The 23,474-nt window shown below is 37.2% G+C and overlaps 1 pseudogene; it reads right to left on the bottom strand.

Moving 5' to 3' along the window:
- LOC125928917 (elongation factor 1-alpha 1-like) overlaps positions 1-23,210 on the bottom strand; it is a 43,362-nt pseudogene extending 20,152 nt beyond the window's left edge.
- Between the last annotated feature and the right edge of the window lie 264 nt (positions 23,211-23,474).

The raw sequence follows: 23,474 nt of genomic DNA on the forward strand, positions 1-23,474 counted from the left end.
GGCTTTGTGGTTTAGCATTTCCTTCTTCAGAGATTCAATAAATGAATCGTATTTTATATTTTGTGAGTGTTGTTCCTATTTAACCATCTCTTCTTCAGTATTGGAATTTAAGGTATCTGAAGTATCTATTGTACAGATCTATTTCAGTTTATTAAACTTCACTATTTTTCAGGGCTGGGAGGGTCTTTATTTCATTGATAATATAAATAATAATTAATAATACAAATCATACCAATGCTTTTTCTTCTCGTTTCTTTATTTTTTTAAAGTTTATTTCTTTATTTTGGGAGACAGGGAGCAGGGAGGAGGGTGAGGAGCAGAGAGAGGGAGAGAATCCCAAGCAGGCTTCAAACTGTGTGCAGGGAGCTGACGGGGGCAGGGGGCAAACTTGCAAACCTTGAGATCATGACCTGAGTGGAAATCAAGAGTTGGACATTTAACCAACCACCCAGGCACCCCATAATTACTTTATTTTTATTCTATTGCTTTTTTCCCCCAGATCCTTTAGTTCAGCATATGTTATTTAAAAAGTAAACAAGGGGCGCCTGGGTGGCTCAGTCGGTTAAGCGTCCGACTTCGGCTCAGGTCATGATCTCACGGTCCGTGAGTTCGAGCCCCGCGTCGGGCTCTGTGCTGACAGCTCAGAGCCTGGAGCCCATTTCAGATTCTGTGTCTCCCTCTTTCTCTGCCCCTCCCCTGTTCATGCTCTGTCTCTCTCTGTCTCAAAAATAAATAAACGTTAAAAAAAAAATAAAAAATAAAAAGTAAACAAAAAACTAGTATTATTTGTGATCATAAACTATTTATTTATGTTTAATTCTGTTTTAGCGGTATCCTACATTGACATGTTTTTCATTAACATTTCATGTATTATTCTTGCATTTGTTAATTTCTTTTATAATTTCCTGGATAACTCAAGTTATATCATAATAGTTGGTTCCTAACACAGATTTTTTGGTCTCTTTTGATTTACTATCTAGTTTTTCTATTTGTATGTATTTTTTATTTTATCAAATTAAGATCTTTTAACATGTTTCATGAATATTCAAAAGTATGCATATTATCAGGTGTAGAACTCTAAATAAAAATAAAGTCTTAATGTTATACTGCTATTCAGATCTTTAACGTCCCCACCTTTTTTCTTCTCCATCCACTAGCTTCAGAGAATGTTGTGTTAAAAATTTGTAACTATTTCAAAGCTCTTAATTTATCTGTATTTCCCCTGGAGCTTTGTCTCTTGATGCTTTATACATGAGATAATATTTTGTTAATTACAATTATTTTTATGATGATTTTGTTTTATTTAGTTCTTTCTTTTACTAGGTTCTATTTCATTCTTCCCTGATTTTTCCCTTTTTATCTGAATAAAATAATAACACATGATACAATCAGAAACCCAGATTTGTTTTGTTTTGTATTGTCCACCTTTATACTATTTTCTAAATTTTCAGTTTTTATCAAATTTTGTTCTTTTTTTTCATCTTTGACAACATATCGTTGAAGCTTAAAATTAATTTGAAAGACTTTTTAGTACATAAATTTGTTTTTTCTGTATTCATATAAGGACTGATATATCAAAACTCACTTTGAACATGTTTGGTTCTGTTCCCTTGCTTTTTTGTTGTGTTTGTTGTTTGTCTTTTGTTTTGTTTTGTTTTTTGTCTTGATTAGGTCAAGTTTTCTTCTATCTTAGGTCTATATTATTTTTCTCTCAGTTATCTCTTAATACTTACATAGTCATTTTACCCACTGATATTTATACTGTGTAACAATATAGTTACAAGAATATTCTCTCATTTCACTTATAACTTTCATACTGAAAAATTTGAGTTTTGTTTTTTGAGTTGTTATGGACATAATTTCTTGTTTTGGAATCAGAGGTTTTAGGACAACAACAATATGCTTTCATAAATTATTAGATCAACCTTTAATCCTATATCTTTTTTCACACCTGAATTACTGGTTTTTAAAACTTCATATTTGAGTATTTTCAATACAGGTTTCTGTTTGCCAAACATTCAAACATCTGAGATGCCTTAGAACATCTTTATTACCTTCTCAAATTTAAATGAAAATTTGAATGTTTTAAAATTGTAGAATTACAAATTATTTTTCATTCCTATATTAACCAGAATGAGCTATACTATGTTATTATAATAAACTACCCTGAAATATCACAATAAAGTTTATTTGTTGGTCATGTCTGAGGCAGATCAGGCTGCCCTCCATGGAGCCCTTTCCATGCGGTGACTCAGGAATCAAGGATACAGAGGACTGAAATCTTTGCTTTGTTTACTAATATTTCATGAGCCTAGAAGAATGCCATGCACTTAGTGAGTGATCAAGAAATATTTGTTGCATCAATTAAATAATGACTAAAAAGTAGAGGAAAACATGGACAGAAAAACAGAAAATGTTTGTAGCATTGTACTACTGAGGAAGTTGATATTTATAAAATAATACGTAGTTTGTTTAATGTATCAACATATGCTAAGAGGAATTGCTGTAGGACTTTCTTCTAATATAGAATACAATTCATTTGCATCTTTAACTGGGTGTGAAAGGATGCCCAGACACATAAATATGGTGGTGTTTTTCTTAAGAATGTGAGCAAACTTCCTAAAACACTAATTTAGTATTAGATGACAAAAATTAGGGAATGCAGAGCTTGATGAATCTTATTAGTTCTCAATTTCTCCATTGCTCCCCTGTTCCCTTCATCACTTCTTCCTCTAACTGTGCCCTATGATTTACTGTCCAATACATTTTCAGTAGAATTATTGCATAATATTTGTTTTGGGTTACAATCCAAAATGTAGTCAATCAGTCATTTGTGATTGTTGAATTGAGTCTACTCGCTTTTATTTCTCATTGTTGCAAATTTAATTATAATTTTTAAGGGAACATTCCATTTTATGAAATATATATTCACATAAAGAAATTTGTTAGGCCATAGAAATCTGCTACCTAAAAAGAAATTACAATCTTAACCATCAGACCCTTGGTTTCTATTCATCGCTGTACATTAGGAAGCTCAAAATGGAGTTAAGGGACCAAAAACAAATTGCAGTTATATTTTCAAAGAATATTCTAAGAATTATTTCCACTCCATGTCCTATTAATAAGTCATTGCCCAAGGAAGCACGGGCATGCCCTGTAGAGGAAAGTTTCCTCCCTTATACTTTTGATGCTAACCCCCACCTTGCTGCTCCTTTAGCAAGGTGACTTTTCTGACATTTCATATGTCATTAATTATTTTTCCATTTTGCTTAATCTTACCACCCTCAGTAATTTGTCATATCCTTTGAATTCAGACACATGTGGTTGCATGCTAAAGGGACTGAAACACATCAGGAATCTAATTTTTCTTGACAACTACATTATGTTACCTCTAGCATTGGCATATTTTAAATTTCTATGTTTTCTCCTGATTTGATTGACACATAGCATACTAAATGGCCTTAGCTCTCAAATATACTTGACTATAGCCCCAAGAACTTCACCCTCTGATAAGTGAGTATGCTCTGATTTTTAGAAGCAAATATTCTTGTAATTAAAGGAAACCTTTCTTTTATCCTTACTTAGGATAACACCTTAAGGAATAGCTTTCAATTTGGGATTGGAGCTTCACAACTTATTGGCTTATAAATACTATAATTCAGTTTGACGTTTGGAGTAACAAAATATCTCTATTCTATAGTATTTAGCTTTTAGTTTATCTAAAATTCCACAGTATTTAGTGTCTATAAGCATTACTGACTGTAAGTTTCTTACTTTAAATTTTTTTCTCATGTTTATTAATTTTTGAGAGAGATAGACAGAGTGCCAGCAGGGGAGGGGCAGAGAAAGAGAGGGAGACATAGATCTGAAGCAGGTTCCAGGCTCTGAGATGTCAGCACAGAGCTGGACATGGGGTCTCAAACTCACGAAGGGTGAGATCATGACCTCAGCCTAAGTTGCTAGACCTAGAGCCTGACCGGCTGAGCCACCCAGGTGCCTCAAAGTTTCTTTCTTTTAACTGTGCATCTGGGGGCACTTGAGTGGCTGAGTCAGTTAAGCTTCTGACTTCGGCTCAGGTCATAATCTCATGGCTCATGGGTTGGAACCCCATGTCGGGCTCTGTTCTGACAGCTCAGAGCCTGGAGCCTGCCTTGGATTCTGTGTCTCCCTCTCTCTCTGCCCCTCCCCGACTCACACTCTGTCTCTCTCTCTCAAAAATAAATATTACAAAATATTTAAATGTGCATCTGAAAGAAACCTAATTAATATACTGAATTCCCTTTGCCATAAGCCATATTTACACCATACATCATTTTCCTGAAGATAAGCACAGTGATAAGGAAACTACATTCATAATAACATTTGGCAATTTCTTTAAAGATAGGAAAACAAGACTGTTGTCTTTTTCCTTGAAATGAAAACAATGTCTAAAAAGGGATACAAATTCAAATAATTTGGCTTTAAAAAATAGCTCATGGCCTTTCTACTAGTTTCCTATGACTGTCATAACAAGTTACCACAAACTGGGTGGTTTTATTTATGTATTTATTTATGTGTTTATTTAACTAAAAAAATATATTTTCTTAATGTTTATTTATTTTTGAGAGAGAGACAGAGCATGAGCAGGTGAGGGTCAGAGAGAGAGGGAGACACAGAATCTGAAACAGGCTCCAGGCTCTTAGCTCTCAGCACAAAGTATCACATGGGGCTCAAACCCACAAACCATGAGCCATGAGATTATGACCTGAGCTGAAGTTGGAGACTTAAGTGACTGAGCCTCACAGGAGTCCCAAACCAGGTGGTTTTAAACAACAGAAATTTATTCTTTCTTGGTTCTGAAGACTAGAAGTACAAAGTCAAGGCATCTTTAAGGTCATGTTCTCTCTGAAGGCTTTAGGGAAGAATCTTTCCTTGCCTTTTCCTGGCGTCTGGCAACTCCCAGAAATCCCTGCATTCCTTGGCTTGTAACCACCATCAAGCTAAATCTCTGCGTCTGTCTTTACACAACCTTCTTTTCTATGTCTTTATGTGGCTTTCTATTCTGCATGTCTCTCTTTCTGAATCTCCCTCTATTTTCTCTTCTAAAGAACGTGTCATTGGATTTAGGGCCCACTGAATCCAATAAGACCTCTTCCTGACTGGGCACATACGCAAGCACTGAATGTCCCCAAGATATTGCATTCTAAGGTTCTAGGTAGACATGAATTTGGGGGGATACCATTATAATCTGCATCTATAAAGTAGAAGACTATATACGGAAACACTTCTGAAAATGAATCTTACAGACAAATCGTTTTAAAAGCTAATATTAATTCAATCGTCCATTTTCCACTAAATCCTAGTAACACTAGGATTTGCCCTCACCAGATATGCCCATATTACCTATGGCAGCACGTAAGAGACACCCTAGCACTCCATGTGCTTTAGCTGGGACCACCCCTTCCCTGGTGTTGACACTTCCAGCTCAATCACTGCAAATCAACCACTTACAGGACCAATTACAAAAAGGAATCTATAATTAGAGTTGATTACCACTTATTTCCAAAAGAGTATCAGCACAAATCTTATTAGGTTTTTTATTCCTGTGTATCTCACTCATTTCTAAGTACAGCAATCTTATACTTTGTCTTCCAAATGAGGCCACTTCGGAAAGTGGAGGAAACACTATCAAGAACTACAATGAATAGGCGCAGGCATAAATGGAAACAGACATATGTACATTCTACCAATAATGGCCCCTCATCAAATGGGCCTTTATTCCTATGTCTCTAGCCACTGAACTAAATATCTGTGGGGCTCTACCCTCTGGGTTTTTCAAACCCTTCTGCTATGCCCTCTAGAGTGTATGTGAGCCGTCATCAGTGAACTGTATCCTATACCCCAAACTCTGCTGCCTTCACCATTTTGTTCAATCTGAAACCTACCTGCAAACACCTCCAGTGTAGATTATTCCAACATTTCTCCTACCAGGGAGCCTGGGGTCGACTAGGTGTCTTCCTTGTTCTTCAAAATGCCATTTCCTTTCTAAAAGGCATGAGTTCACACTATACTACTGAGACACTGTATGCTTTTGTGGTTATCTGCTAATCTCCAAATCATTCCCCCTCCTTTCTCAAAAATTATATTATCCAGTTCTCTCTCCAGCACTATTTTTGTTGTACTTTTAGTGACTCATAATTTCAACTGTATCACCCACCCAACACCTTAGTGATTCAGTTCCTTCAGTTGACCACCTTTAGCAATATTTACCTCCACCGTTTATCATCCACCTGCTCCCATGTGAGACAGCACTGTGTCTCATACGAGCAGTTTTAAGTACCCACTAAAATTACCACCCTCTATCTCTCCAGTTTATCGTTCAGCTATCTTCTACTCCTCCTGTCATCAGTGCATCCACTGTGACTATCCTTACCATCATATAAACATACTGCAATATTTCTCATGTAGAGGAGAAAAACACTCTTAGTTCTCATAGAATCCCCTCTAGCTCCTATCTCTTTATTTAGTACAATTTATAGCAACACTTACTGAAAGTGTTGTCTACCAACCTGTCCAACTCCTCTCAAAAGTCAGTTGCATTATGCTTCCATCCCAATAACACTACTAAGCCAGGGAGAGCTCTTGTAATTGCAGCCAAGAATTTTCATCTTGCCAATATGTTTGGACCTCTCAGCAGTGATGACAAATTGATTTCCTTCCCCTTCTTGAAACACCTGCTTCACTCAGCATCCTGGGCACTACACACTCTTGTCAGTCCTCCTTTGCTGTCAGCTCCTTCTCAATATCTTTTGCCCTTTTTTCTTCACTGTGTTCACTCTCTGAGTCATCATTTTCATTCCCATGGCTTTATGCTACTTGTACATGCTATTGATTACCACATTTTCCCCCTTCTAACCTGGATGTCATTGCCCAGGCCTCCAGGCTCAGGTGTGCATTTACTTACCTATCATCTGTCCTCAGAAGTCTAACACATATCCCAAATTGAACATAGCCAGGACAGCTCTTGAAGCTACCCTCAAACTATTTTTTTCCTCGTGGGTCTTCTGTTAATCGATAAAGATCACCATCATTCACCTGGTGACTCAGTCTAAACACTTAGGAAACACTGTCACATTTTGTTCTCTCCTTCTCATACCCCATCCAATTTTTTTAACACGATTGGCTCTTCTTTCAAAATATACCACAAATGAGACCACCTCTTTCCATGTATTACCACCCTAGTCTAAGACACAACCACAGTTCTTGTGAAATACAAACATAGGTCTCTATGGGTCTTTTTTCTTCCGCTATTCTTATCTGAAATCTATTTTCAGCACAGTTTTCCTCAGTGATCTTTTTCAAAGGCAAGGAAGATCTAATCCTTCCTTTGTTCCATCCTATCACAGGTAGAAAATGCCAATTCTTTATGTTGGTATACAATGACTAGCTTGGCCTAGCGGGTGCTCACCTCTCTAAAACCATCTCCCTACTTTTGTTTTTTATGGTTTACATCTCTTCCAAATGACTCTTTCCTGATGCTTCTCAAGCATACCTATTTTTTTCTACTTTAGAGTCTTTCTACTTTCTAACTTCTTCCTAAAATGTTCTTTCCATAGATATCCACATAGTCCACACCCATTTCTTGTAAATCTTTACTCAGCTATATCTCAAACCATGATCCCGCCCTCCATTCATACTTTTATAAAGACTTTCATAAAAATATAAACTATAAAAACATGTCAAAGATTACATTTAATTCATTAATTAGGGAGGGATCAGCAAAATGTTATAAGCAGTTCAAAGGAGAATTTAAATAATCATACATATATATGCAATAAGGAATTCTTAAATAAATTTATAAATAGATGCCAAACCAGTCTACCCATGGGGCAATGATCAATAGAACTGTGTCACATATGATTTATTTGCATTTTTATGAATGCAATTTTTATTATTACCAGTTTTTGACATTTTAGAGTTGCAAATTAGCTCAAAGGCAATGAAAAGAAGAGATTACTTGGAAGAATACACTAGATGGGACACACTCAGTAATCTTTTTTATTTTCCCACTTCAAAGTCTTTAATAATGTTTACTGACACTTGCTCTCCTCCTATCCTCCTTTACTCTCCCTCACTAAACTTATTACTAAATTAAAATATATTATATTTTTGCATTTTTATCATCTGTCTCTCTCATTAGAAAATAAGCTCCATGAAATCATAAAATCTTAAAATTTTGTGGCATATAGTAGCTGTTCATAATCTGTTGAAGGTTGAAGTCATGCATATATTTCATAATAGCTCCTAGATATTATCTATTCATACCATATATTTTTTAAAAGGTAAATAATGACTCTGGTCAAACAGAAAGTGAATATATTTCAAAGATTGTGTTTAACTCTTTAGTTACCTAGTAAGAAACTAGTTAAAATTAAAACTATACTGTTAAAACTAGTTTGAAAGATAATTCAAAGTAAGCACACATACATAGAAAATCAGGAATGGTTTCACAAGAAATAAGTTGGTTATAAATTCAAAACTGATGTGAGAAGGGCCAATCATACCTCAATTGGACACATCCATTTTCATTTTTATGAAAACTAATCATTGGCATTACTATCAATTTTCTACAACTTACAGAGTTTTGAAATAGCTCAAATATAATGAAAGGTATGGATAATTTGGAATATTAGAGAGAATACCTGGTAATCTTTTACTCCATTTCAAAATCTTTCATGGTTTTTTTTTCTAACATAGCATGGAATATAAAAATATAAGAACATTGGGGGGTTCCGGAAGATGGCGGCGTAGGAGGACGCGGGGCTCACAGCACGTCCTGCCGATCACTTAGATTCCACCTACACCTGCCTAAAGAACCCAGAAAACTGCCAGAGGATTAGCAGAAGGGAGTCTCCGGAGTCAAGCGCAGACTAGAGGCCCACGGAAGAGGGTAGGAAGGGCGGCGAGGCGGTGCGCGCTCCACGGACTGGCGGGAGGGAGCCGGGGCGGAGGGGCGGCTCCCGGCCAAGCAGAGCCCCCGAGTCTGGCTGGCAAAAGCGGAGGGGCCGGACAGACTGTGTTCCGACAGGAAGCGCGACTTAGCGTCTGGGAGGTCATAAGTTAACAGCTCTGCTCGGAAAGCGGGAAGGCTGGAGGACAAAGGGAGGGAGAGCTGCTGAGCCCCCGGACGGCAGAGCTCAGCTTGGGGGGAAAAAAGGCGCCAGCGCCATCTCCCCCGCCCATCCCCCAGCCAAAATCCCAAAGGGAACCAGTTCCTGCCAGGGAACTTGCTCGCTCCGCGCAAACACCCAACTCTGTGCTTCTGCGGAGCCAAACCTCCGGCAGCGGATCTGACTCCCTCCCGCTGCCACAGGGCCCCTCCTGAAGTGGATCACCTAAGGAGAAGCGAGCTAAGCCTGCCCCTCCAGCCCCCGTGCACCTTGCCTACCCACCCCAGCTAATACGCCAGATCCCCAGCACCACAAGCCTGGCAGTGTGCAAGTAGCCCAGACGGGACACGCCACCCCACAGTGAATCCCGCCCCTAGGAGAGGGGAAGAGAAGGCACACACCAGTCTGACTGTGGCCCCAGCAGTGGGCTGGGGGCAGACATCGGGTCGGACTGCGGCCCCGCCCACTAACTCCAGTTATACACCACAGCACAGGGGAAGTGCACTGCAGGTCCTCACCACGCAAGGGACTCTCCAAAATGACCAAACGGAAGAATTCCCCTCAGAAGAATCTCCAGGAAATAACAACAGCTAATGAACTGATCAAAAAGGATTTAAATAATATAACAGAAAGTGAATTTAGAATAATAGTCATAAAATTAATCGCTGGGCTTGAAAACAGTATAGAGGACAGCAGAGAATCTCTTGCCACAAAGATCGAGGGACTAAGGAACAGTCACGAGGAGTTGAAAAACGCTTTAAACGAAATGCAAAACAAAATGGAAACCACGATGGCTCGGCTTGAAGAGGCAGAGGAGAGAATAGGTGAACTAGAAGATAAAGTTATGGAGAAAGAGGAAGCTGAAAGAAAGAGAGATAAAAAAATCCAGGAGTATGAGGGGAAAATTAGAGAACTAAGTGATACACTAAAAAAAAATAATATACGCATAATTGGTATCCCAGAGGAGGAAGAGAGAGGGAAAGGTGCTGAAGGGGTACTTGAACAAATTATAGCTGAGAACTTCCCTGAACTGGGGAAGGAAAAAGGCATTGAAATCCAAGAGGCACAGAGAACTCCCTTCAGACGTAACTTGAATCGATCTTCTGCACGACATATCATAGTGAAACTGGCAAAATACAAGGATAAAGAGAAAATTCTGAAAGCAGCAAGGGATAAACGTGCCCTCACATATAAAGGGAGACCTATAAGACTCGGGTCTGATCTCTCCTTTGAAACTTGGCAGGCCAGAAAGGCTTGGCACGATATCTACAGTGTGCTAAACAGAAAAAATATGCAGCCGAGAATCCTTTATCCAGCAAGTCTGTCATTTAGAATAGAAGGAGAGATAAAGGTCTTCCCAAACAAACAAAAACTGAAGGAATTTGTCACCACGAAACCAGCCCTACAAGAGATCCTAAGGGGGATCCTGTGAGACAAAGTACCAGAGACATCACTACAAGCATAAAACATACAGACATCACAATGACTCTAAACCCATATCTTTCTATAATAACACTGAATGTTAATGGATTAAATGCGCCAACTAAAAGACATAGGGTATCAGAATGGATAAAAAAACAAGACCCATCTATTTGCTGTCTACAAGAGACTCATTTTAGATCTGAGGACACCTTTAGATTGAGAGTGAGGGGATGGAGAACTATTTATCATGCTCCTGGAAGCCAAAAGAAAGCTGGAGTAGCCATACTTATATCAGACAAACTAGACTTTAAATTAAAGGCTGTAACAAGAGATGAAGAAGGGCATTATATAATAATCACAGGGTCTATCCACCAGGAAGAGCTAACTATTATAAATGTCTATGCGCCAAATACCCGAGCCCCCAGATATATAAAACAATTACTCATAAACATAAGCAACCTTATTGATAAGAATGTGGTCATTGCAGGGGACTTTAACACCCCACTTACAGAAATGGATAGATCATCTAGACACACAGTCAATAAAGAAACAAGGGCCCTGAATGATACATTGGATCAGATGGACTTGACAGATATATTTAGAACTCTGCATCCCAAAGCAACAGAATATACTTTCTTCTCGAGTGCACATGGAACATTCTCCAAGATAGATCATATACTGGGTCACAAAACAGCCCTTCATAAGTTTACAAGAATTGAAATTATACCATGCATACTTTCAGACCACAATGCTATGAAGCTTGAAATCAACCACAGGAAAAAGTCTGGAAAACCTCCAAAAGCATGGAGGTTAAAGAACACCCTACTAACGAATGAGTGGGTCAATCAGGCAATTAGAGAAGAAATTAAAATATACATGGAAACAAACGAAAATGAAAATACAACAATCCAAACGCTTTGGGATGCAGCGAAGGCAGTCCTGAGAGGAAAATACATTGCAATCCAGGCCTATCTCAAGAAACAAGAAAAATCCCAAATACAAAATCTAACAGCACACCTAAAGGAAATAGAAGCAGAACAGCAAAGGCAGCCTAAACCCAGCAGAAGAAGAGAAATAATAAAGATCAGAGCAGAAATAAACAATATAGAATCTAAAAAAACTGTAGAGCAGATCAACGAAACCAATAGTTGGTTTTTTGAAAAAATAAACAAAATTGACAAACCTCTAGCCAGGCTTCTCAAAAAGAAAAGGGAGATGACCCAAATAGATAAAATCATGAATGAAAATGGAATGATTACAACCAATCCCTCAGAGATACAAACAATTATCAGGGAATACTATGAAAAATTATATGCCAGAAAATTGGACAACCTGGAAGAAATGGACAAATTTCTAAACACCCACACTCTTCCAAAACTCAATCAGGAGGAAATAGAAAGCTTGAACAGACCCATAACCAGCGAAGAAATTGAATCGGTTATCAAAAATCTCCCAACAAATAAGAGTCCAGGACCAGATGGCTTCCCAGGGGAGTTCTACCAGACATTTAAAGCAGAGATAATACCTATCCTTCTCAAGCTATTACAAGAAATAGAAAGGGAAGGAAAACTTCCAGACTCATTCTATGAAGCCAGTATTACTTTGATTCCTAAACCAGACAGAGACCCAGTAAAAAAAGAGAACTACAGGCCAATATCCCTGATGAATATGGATGCAAAAATTCTTAATAAGATACTAGCAAATCGAATTCAACAGCATATAAAAAGAATTATTCACCATGATCAAGTGGGATTCATTCCTGGGATGCAGGGCTGGTTCAACATTCGCAAATCGATCAACGTGATACATCACATTAACAAAAAAAAAAGAGAAGAACCATATGATCCTGTCAATCGATGCAGAAAATTGATGCCTTTGACAAAATCCAGCACCCTTTCTTAATAAAAACCCTTGAGAAAGTCGGGATAGAAGGAACATACTTAAAGATCATAAAGGCCATTTACGAAAAGCCCACAGCTAACATCATCCTCAACGGGGAAAAAATGAGAGCTTTTTCCCTGAGATCAGGAACACGACAGGGATGCCCACTGTCACCGCTGTTGTTTAATATAGTGCTGGAAGTTCTAGCATCAGCAATCAGACAACAAAAGGAAATCAAAGGCATCAAAATTGGCAAAGATGAAGTCAAGCTTTCGCTTTTTGCAGATGACATGATATTATACATGGAAAATCCGATAGACTCCACCAAAAGTCTGCTAGAACCGATACATGAATTCAGCAAAGTTGCAGGATACAAAATCAATGTGCAGAAATCAGTTGCATTCTTATACACTAACAATGAAGCAACAGAAAGACAAATGAAGAAACTGATCCCATTCACAATTGCACCAAGAAGCATAAAATACCTAGGAATAAATCTAACCAAAGATGTAAAAGATCTGTATGCTGAAAACTATAGAAAGCTTATGCAGGTAATTGAAGAAGATATAAAGAAATGGAAAGACATTCCATGCTCATGGATTGGAAGAATAAATATTGTCAAAATGTCAATACTACCCAAAGCTATCTACACATTCAATGCAATCCCAATCAAAATTGCACCAGCATTCTTCTCGAAACTAGAACAAGCAATCCTAAAATTCATATGGAACCACAAAAGGCCCCGAATAGCCAAAGTAATTTTGAAGAAGAAGACCAAAGCAGGAGGCATCACAATCCCAGACTTTAGCCTCTACTACAAAGCTGTCATCATCAAGTCAGCATGGTATTGGCATAAAAACAGACACATAGACCAATGGAATAGAATAGAAACCCCAGAACTAGACCCACAAACGTATGGCCAACTCATCTTTGACAAAGCAGGAAAGAATATCCAATGGAAAAAAGACAGTCTCTTTAACAAATGGTGCTGGGAGAACTGGACAGCAACATGCAGAAGGTTGAAACTAGACCACTTTCTCACACCATTCACAAAAATAAACTCAAAATGGATAAAGGACCTGAATGTGAGACAGGAAACCATCAAAACCTTAGAGGAGAAAGCAGGAAAAGACCTCTCTGACCTCAGCCGTAGCAATCTCTTACTCGGCACATCCCCAAAGGCAAGGGAATTAAAAGCAAAAGTGAATTACTGGGACCTTATGAAGATAAAAAGCTTCTGCACAGCAAAGGAAACAACCAACAAAACTAAAAGGCAACCAACGGAATGGGAAAAGATATTTGCAAATGACACATCGGACAAAGGGCTAGTATCCAAAATCTATAAAGAGCTCATCAAACTCCACACCCGAAAAACAAATAACCCAGTGAAGAAATGGGCAGAAAACATGAATAGACACTTCTCTAAAGAAGACATCCGGATGGCCAACAGGCACATGAAAAGATGCTTAACGTTGCTCCTTATCAGGGAAATACAAATCAAAACCACACTCAGATACCGCCTCACGCCAGTCAGAGTGGCCAAAATGAAGAAATCAGGAGACTATAGATGCTGGAGAGGATGTGGAGAAACAGGAACCCTCTTGCACTGTTGGTGGGAATGCAAATTGGTGCAGCCGCTCTGGAAAGCAGTGTGGAGGTTCCTCAGAAAATTAAAAATAGACCTACCCTATGACCCAGCAATAGCACTGCTAGGAATTTATCCAAGGGATACAGGAGTATTGATGCATAGGGGCACCTGTACCCCAATGTTTATAGCGGCACTCTAAACAATAGCCAAATTATGGAAAGAGCCTAAATGTCCATCAAATGATGAATGGATAAAGAAATTGTGGTTTATATACACAATGGAATACTACGTGGCAATGAGAAAAAATGAAATATGGCCTTTTGTAGCAACATGGATGGAACTGGAGAGTGTGATGCTAAGTGAAATAAGCCATACAGAGAAAGACAGATACCATATGGTTTCACTCTTATGTGGATCCTGAGAAACATAACAGAAACCCATGGGGGAGGGGAAGGGGAAAAAAAAAAAAAAAAGAGGTTAGAGTGGGAGAGAGCCAAAGCATAAGAGACTGTTAAAAACTGAGAACAAACTGAGGGTTGATGGGGGGTGGGAGGGAGGGCAGGGTGGGTGATGGGTATTGAGGAGGGCACCTTTTGGGATGAGCACTGGGTGTTGTATGGAAACCAATTTGACAGTAAATTTCATATATTAAAAAAAAAAAAAAAGAACATTAGTGTCAGAAAAAAAAAGAACAAAAAGAACATTATTGTGAGAACTATTCATAATAGGGAACATACCTAAATTTTTTGTATTCCCAGTACTGCATGTAAGTTATCAGCCAAAATTTAAGCAAGTTGTAAGCCAACAAAATGTGATTTTTTTCACCATTAATCTTGCATTTTGAATGTATGTTTTTCTAATTATCTTAGCTGTCTTAGTTTACAGAGCAATTAAATCAGGTGTGCTAGTTTGGCCTTCTATACGGACTAGTTAGCTTTTCTCTCTTTCTTAGTCATATTAAATCCTCAAGTTAAGTTTTTTTCTCTCCTGTATAATAGAGTCTTGGCCACAAGAGACTGTGGAAAAAAGATTCGAATATTTAACACGAATCTTTGTTCATTGCTTTAATTGTAACTAATGCTGTACTGAGAAACAATTCTGAAATGTTCTCCTTACCTGTTTAGATGAGCACCAGAATCTTAATTCTAAAAAGAAAATGGGTACCATCCATTCTATAGATTTTCTTAATTTTATTTTGTTAATGTTTGTTTATTTTTGAGAGAGAGAGAGAGAGAGAGAAAGAGAGGGAGAGAGAGAGAGAGAGAGAGAGAGAGAGAGAGAGAGAGGAAGCATGAGTCGGGAGGGGCAGAGAGAGAGGGAGACACAGAATCTGAAGCAGGTTCCAGGCTCTGAGCTGTCAGCACAGAGCCCGACATGGGGTTCAAATCCATGAACCTTGAGATCATGACCTGAGCTGAAGCTGGATGATTAACCAACTGAGCCACCCAGGTGTGCCTAAAGATTTTAATACTACACAGTAAGTATGAAGTTTGGTTAAACATCCATGAATTTGATTGAAACATTATTATACATTTGACTGTCCATAGCTATAGATTACTACCTATAGACAATTTCTTATCAATGCTATTTCTCCCTAGTGTATATTTCAAGTACCTATTGATAACTCTGATCCATTCTGGATATTGATTTGTTTCTCATGCTAGTTTTGCCCATGTGGCCTGTCTGAGAAATCAGCATATTACTTCAGACCCTTCTTTCTATGTCTTAGACTTTATCTTTACATTGACTCAAACTAGAACTTCCAATCACTGACTATAATAGTCATAATGGCTGCTTTATGACATAAATCTGCCTCTAAATGTAAACTCTTCAATGAACTCCATTCTTCAACTAGGCCACCCTCTGTTCTCATAGCAAGCATTACAATGCTAAGGTGCTGAAACAATTTGTGAGAAGACTATTTTCCTGATTAGAGGCAAAAATGAAAAAATGGGAGCTGTGTCAAAACATTTCCTTTACAACACCATTAAGCATGTCCCAACCAACACCCATAAGTCAGAACGTTGCAATTAAAATATTTTACACTCAGTATAGTATAGGTTATACTAGCTTATCTTACAGTGCTGGTCATTAACACAATATGAAAAGAGGACAAATTATCTTGTAGAACACACTCAATATACCCTGAAATTTTGACTTTTTTCAGGACCATATGAATTTATATATTTCAGTAATCTTTCTATATTGTTTTAGATTGCTACCCATGTCTCTTATATATTGGAAAGAACATCAATATCAATACAAGATTTTCCTTGGCCTTTGATCTGTTTAACATTGATTTCAACCAACATATGATACAAAATTAAACTGCACAAATTACCATCAAACAGTAACTGATCTAGGCCAAGTGTATTCAGAGCATTTCAGCTTTGGAATATGATCTCTATAAATCAGTAACAAAACTCATGCATGGCCAGTATCTAGGTACCGACCTGTATGTGTGTACATGTGTAGTTGTGTGTGTGTGTGTGTGTGTCTATGTGTGTGTGTGTGAGTGTGTGTGTATGAGCACATGTGCTCATGCTTTTCTTTGTTTTCTGTTTTACCGTTTGGTCTTCATAAAAAATAAATGTGCAACAGTGCCAATGCATTTACCTAAGCACATGTTGATTTAGTTTTCTTTTTTGTAATCAATAATATTTTGCATAGACTTAAACTGTGTAAGTGTACATGTAGATACATGTGTGCGTAGATATTTTAGATGGCTATGACTGTACCTATAGCTATAGATACAGTGGTTCAGAGTTTTTAAAAGTGGTTTTCTGGGGCGCCTGGGTGGCTTGGTCGGTTAAGCGTCTAACTTCGGCTCAGGTCATGATCTCACGGTCCGTGAGTTCGAGCCCCGCGTCGGGCTCTGTGCTGACAGCTCAGAGCCTGGAGCCTGTTTCAGATTCTGTGTCTCCCTCTCTCTCTGCCCCTCCCCTGTTCATGCTCTGACTCTCTCTGTCTCAAAAATAAATAAACGTTAAAAAATTTTAAAAAAATAAAAAATAAAATAAAAGTGGTTTTCAAAATTTTCAACAATGATTTATCTAAAACTCTTAGAATTTACCTGGAAGACATTTAAATGATAAAGTCAGATACTAAAAACATGAAAGAGCATCTGATTTTAATGGTACAGTTTTCAGACACTCCTGTTTCTTCCACTAGCTTTTGTCCTTCACAAAAAGAGTTGTAACACTACTAAAAATAACATCATCTGATAAAAGATGCTCTGTAAGTAAAAACACCATGATAATAAAATAATCAACTCCCCTAGGAAGCCTTAACTGACATTCTCTCCTAGGTGATATCATACTTTTTTTTTTAAACATAGAATTGCTTGCCTGTGGCCCTCAGGAAGGCAAATCTTTTGGGTGTGTAGGGATTGGACTTTTATATCTATTTCCTTAGTTCCTAGCATGCTGCCTACACCAGAGCAGGTGCTCAATCTATATTCTCTGAATCAGTAGAAAAAAATATCACAGGAAAAAATAGCTGAAAACGATTTCCCTAAAGAAAATTATCATCAAGACACAATGAGAACAACCATTAGAATTGATAAATATATATCTCCATTAAAATATTCTGCTTCACAATCATTTGAACAAAGAGAAAAAGCAACAGTTGTTAAGATTAATATAAATGGGCTAGGTGCTACACAGGAACAAGGATGGAAGGTTGTTCCTGGTTCAGAATGAAATATGGCGTATTACACATTAACTCTGTAGTATGTATTCTATATAAGGTGTACACCTTATGGAATAGAAGACGAGCCATGGTAACTATGAACGTCAGAGGAAACAGATAAAGGCACATTGAGCGAGCAGAGCATACAACCAAATATAAAATAAACAGTGGAATTTGGGGAAAAAAGGGTGGACCAGAAGTAACTGAGTTGGGTCTTTGTCATATTACCTACTGATTTGATTACTTAGGGAGATTGTTAGACACATGTATTTTATCTAAGTTAATAGAGAGATGGTGGTAACAAATTATAGTATGAGCATTTGAAAAAACAAATGTATGAGTGGGAAAACCAAGTATTAGTTCCTTGATCTGATGTAGAGAAATGTAATTTTCTAAGAAATAGAATGTGAACCTGATTCTGTGATGTTTCTAAACTATAGCATTCTGCTCTGAATTGTGATAGATTTTTACAAGCTTTAGTTAAGCAACAATGATGTATCTAAAATTATCTACATGTATTCCTTTTGTCCTTTTAGGTTTCTATATATCTTTTGTATTGTATTTTTATATCACTATCTTAGCATCTTCTTTCTAATACCTTTTATATGTATATATGTATACACACATTTGCATATAAAAGGTTACATGATACAATTGAATTGCATGTCTCTATGTAGACATTCAAAAATGTATTTATTAAATGTGTATTATGTGCTAGAAATAAAACACATAAAAGAAAATGAGATATAGTCTTGCCTTGTGGAGCTTGGTGTCAGGGTGGGGAGATGAATACATTAAAAAGTATTAGAGTATACAATAAACAATCTTTGATCAAGATTTATATAACAATCTATGGCAGTATAGGAAAAGGAGTGTGCAGGATATTTATTACAGAGAGGCAAGGAAGGTTTCACAGATGTTAAAATACTTGAATGCAGTGTCTAAAATAAAGAACACACAGGGCATAAAAAAGAGAAGAAAAGAGGCAATGTCAGAAAGAAAATAGCACTTGCAAAGGCACAGAGGGGTACAAGACTGAAACACACTGAAAATCACATGCAGATCAATCTGACAATGTGTTACAAATATATACAGATATGTGCGATTTGAATAAATCCAGGCATATTGCTTTTTTATTCTGTTTGGACACATACTAATTTTTCCTTCTCTAATTTTCCCCCAATAGTAGTAAGAAAAAAAAAATCCTTCTTTTTCAAGGACATACAGAAGAAATCTGGCTAATACTTCCTCAAAGCAATAAAGCAAGAGTAATGTAATTCAATCCAGCAGCTACAGGACACTCTACTCCTCTTCATTACTCCATAAAACATTTTGCCTATTTGTGAGGAAAACATTTCACTTTTAAATTGGGATTCCAAACTACTCTCATAAAATGGAGGTTCTTCAGGTCCAAATTTTATTTATTTATTTATTTATTTATTTATTTATTTATTCATTTCTGATCATCATAGTTGTCATTTCTTGCTTGTCCTGGGAATGGGCTATTTCCTCCCTCCTACCCCAGCCTTTGTAAAAAAAAAAAAAAAATCACACAAGGGAATGAAATAAAATAAAATCATGATTTACTGGTTTCAGCTCTAGTCAGAGAAGCATTTTGTCAATTCTTTCTAAACACCTTATAAAGCATTTACATCTTCAATGATACCCAAGGTCATGTGAATCTCTGAGGCTATTTTTGATGGAATATTTTTACCAGGTCTGACAGCAGAGAACATAGCACTGAAGCTCACACTTCACAAATGTAATTTGGAGTGTTAATTGGAAAGGACCTAGCTGACCCAGTGATTTCTACTCTCTAAGAACTCATGACAAGATATCGAATCCTTCCTTCTGAAGTCTGGTGGACAGGAAAGGTGAAGATCATGTGGGATTTTGTTGAGGGAGGAAAAGGTACAGATTATGGAAAATAGGAGAAGAAAAATAAAAGGAAAAAAACGTTTTGATTGCTTGGTAAAAATAATGAAAACAAATTATATCACTTCGGAAAGTTGAAGCAAATGATCTAAGAATGGTTGGGACTAGTCCAGTTTCTATTCAGAATGTCTTTGAAGTAAAGTCAAGAAAGATGCCCAGAAGTTTTGGGACAGAAAAGTCAAGCAAAACCACAAGGAGACTTGTAATTTCTCAGTAGGAAGTGTAAGCCCACCTAGCACACTGTCAGGCCATCTTTCTCTCATAATCTGCACAGCTAGATTATGTGTACCACTTAGACCAGGCAAGCATGAGGAGCTCAATTTCAAAATCCTATAAAGCATGTTCTGAAGTAGAAGTAAACTGGAATTTCTGGGGACCTAAGAAGTACCTTCTATACAAACCAAAAATGTATGAGGGCACTGGGGTGCCAGGGATGGGGGTTGGGGTCGAGTAGAAGTCACAAAAAGGAAAAGTAACTTAAGCACAGAGAGAGGCGTGTGCCATTCCCTCCCCTAGTGAACACTTTTCTCACTCATAAAACTAGTCTGTTTAGGCAAAGAAAATTTAGTCTGTATTAAAATCATGGCATTTTCAAGAAGAAATGTACTTGTTTCGATCATATGTTATGTAAAATGAAGAAATTGACAAATTTTTTTCTTAGAAGACTTCTATCAGTACTGACTACTAAATAGATTGAGAAAATCATCTCTCCTGGTCTTAAATTTTTATAGATGTTCCTAAAATGTTCATTTAGCTCACCTCTGGTAACAGATTGAGTAGAATGATTTATGAACAGGGCTGATTTCCATACCACTGATGGATGCTTTATTCACTTAATGATCACTGGCAAGTAGCAGCTACTATAAAACTTCAAGTGTCATTAATAGGACTTTTTAGCTCTTATACTGTAAAACACAATTTGTGAGCTTTTTTTAAAAAGACATAAAGCCTTAAAAAAAACTTTACTTTTCCATGTACTAAGCATTTTAACCTCAGATCATATATCCAACTACTTTACTGTTATGTTTTCAGGCAATATATATAAAAAACAGAATGAATAATATATTAAGGATGGATAATACACTAAACTACATATCATGAAGAAAGAGAATCTCCAACAAAAAATAGGAATATCTCCTTTTGAAAAATTATCTACATAAATAAATGATAAATCTAATGATAAATGATAAATCTAAGTAAATGATTTTACTAATACTATCAAATGCAGGCTGCTTTAACTGTATACTGTATACTATATGTTATTTTCAGGTGTTGACATATGTGTGTGATTTTAAGGAATTTGGTATTAGAAATATTTTTAAAATATTTTCTTTATATATGTTGCTGTTTTTATATAGAGGATATAAATCTGTGCAACTTTAAAACTCCAAGGGACCTACTGGATATCATTCCCTAATTCAGTAATTCAAAGGCTTTTGTCAAATTTACTCCTATATCAGTGATTTATGGTAGGTATGGTGAGGAGGGCTGGTGCTTGAAATTGTTTTCCATTTGATAGAGGGCATCATGACACCAAAATCGGTTATGTGGGTCTTGATGTCTCAATATTCTCATCTGGGTACTGAGGGGGTTAGACTAGCTGATCTCCAAGGGCTCTGACATCTCATACATTATTCATTTCTATAAACCCAGAACATAAAAGGAGACACTCCGCAAATTTAAAACAGTAAAGTGTACGATGACTGACATCCCCTCAAAAAACTTATTACATCCATTTTAAAACTACAATCTTTAGGGAGTATATAGGGATTTTGGTAAAAATCTTGTATTAGTCCGAAAATACAAGACATAGACCACATCCTGCTTCTAGCATACATCTTCTTAACTATAGCAGAGCATGGTTGTATATTCAAGCACGATGGTCATTTAAAAATTTACTAATATAAAAAAAAGATCACTTTCTTGATGCAATGTCTCTTTCAAGGTGAGGGGTTAGGGGATTAGAGATGCTGACTTTATGCATTACAGATTAAACCATCCCTAATGAAACGAGAAGGTTCAGTTTCCCACTCATGTTACCATTCATCTTATAATCATTTTAAACTTCCAGGTACCTCAGGATGCATCTGTTGGGAGAAATAACTTTGAACTGAACATTTTTTTTGTTGTTGTTAAAACTCCATCTATAATCTGGCTTTTTATGTTTTATCTGAGTGAAACTGTTCTTTGACATTATGAGGATGGGAAAACACAATTTAACATCCAACTGGAAACCAGAAAAATTAGAAATCACTTCCATTTCTTTATACACACACACACACATACATATACATATATGTATATATATTTTTTTCCTGTTTCACCAAACTTCAAGAGTTACATGTCAGGAGACTGGACTCTATTTATTTAGGGAGAGCAACTAAGAGACAAGTTCACCTCAGGAGCCTGAAGCACATAGGCAAGGCAATTTATCACATAAGGTTTAAGAGTAGATAGGGCCTACTTGAAACAAAAGCAAAATGTCACCTCAGTGGACTTGATGAGAAAGGAGGGACAGAATGTAAGGAACTGAAAGAGGTTCAAGTCATGAAAGGATTACATTGTAGATATCTTCAGTCAAATCCCACTCTATGGGCCCTTAACTCCTGCCTTGCCTTGTAATAGTTTCCCTACAGGAGCCACTGTGTTAAGCAAGTTATACGAAGTTACTTGGGCCCACTTGCAGTGATCTGTCCCGCAGAGACATGACCATGGACTGAGCTCTCCCTCTCTGTGCCCTTCCCACTTGCAAATGAGGCACACCACCTCTGAGGTCCAAGATAGTTGTTTTTATTACCAAAGAACCATTTAGCAACAATTGGGAAACAGGTGTTATTTGAATGTTTTTTAGCATTATGTTTGTTAAAAATAGAAGGAAGTGGGGCAACTGGGTGGTTTACTCAGTTAAAAGTCCAACTTCAGCTCAAGTCATGATCTCAAAGTTCATGGGTTCGAGCCCTGCATCGGGGTCTGTGCTGACAGCTCGGAGCCTGGAGCTTGCTTCAGGTTCTGGGTCTCCCTCTCTCTGCCCCTCCCCCACTCATACTCTGTGTCTGTCTCTCAAAAATAAATAAACATTAAAAAATTGTTAACAAAAGAAAAACAGAAGGAACAGCCAACTACTTTGGCTGACCCATATTTGGAAATGTGGGTCCTGATATTTTCTTTTCACATTACTAAAAAAAATGGAGGTGAGATTTTCTTTTGTTTTTTTTGTTTTTTTTTGTTTTTTTTTTGTTTTTTTTTAATAAAGGGTATTATACCCTTTGGAAGATGCATCTTTTGCATTGTTTGCAAAGTAAAAACAGCCTGTTATTATAGACTAAGAACATTAAAAAAAAAGTATAGAAGCTACAAACTATAAAATCTAATCAGCAAGAGAGTTGTATCAGTTAATGTTATACTTACCTGCAAGTAATGGAAAGTCTTACAAAATTAGCTTCAGTAAGAGTTAATTTCACTTGCAGGGCAAGAAGCCCACAGGTGGTCTGTAGATGATGAAGCTGATTAATGACTTCATCAGAGATGCAGTCTTTATAAACCATTCCTTACTTAATGGGAAAGCACATTCCCTTGTGTCACAAGATGATGGCTCTACTTTTAAGCATCACCCCAGATTCCAAGCAGGAAGAAATAAAGAGGGCTAAATCAAAGGGCCAGGACAGACAGGTCTGTCTCATTTTATCAGGGAAGCAAGAACTTTGCCAAATGCCACACCCAGGAAATTCCAGTTATATACCATTGGCATGAAGTAGGGCTCATGGCTACTAACTGCACAGCTGTTAACAGCTGAATTCCTTATGTGCACT

This window comes from Panthera uncia, chromosome D1 (assembly GCF_023721935.1).
Source record: "Panthera uncia isolate 11264 chromosome D1, Puncia_PCG_1.0, whole genome shotgun sequence".
In the NCBI taxonomy this organism is placed as follows: Eukaryota; Metazoa; Chordata; class Mammalia; order Carnivora; family Felidae; genus Panthera; species Panthera uncia.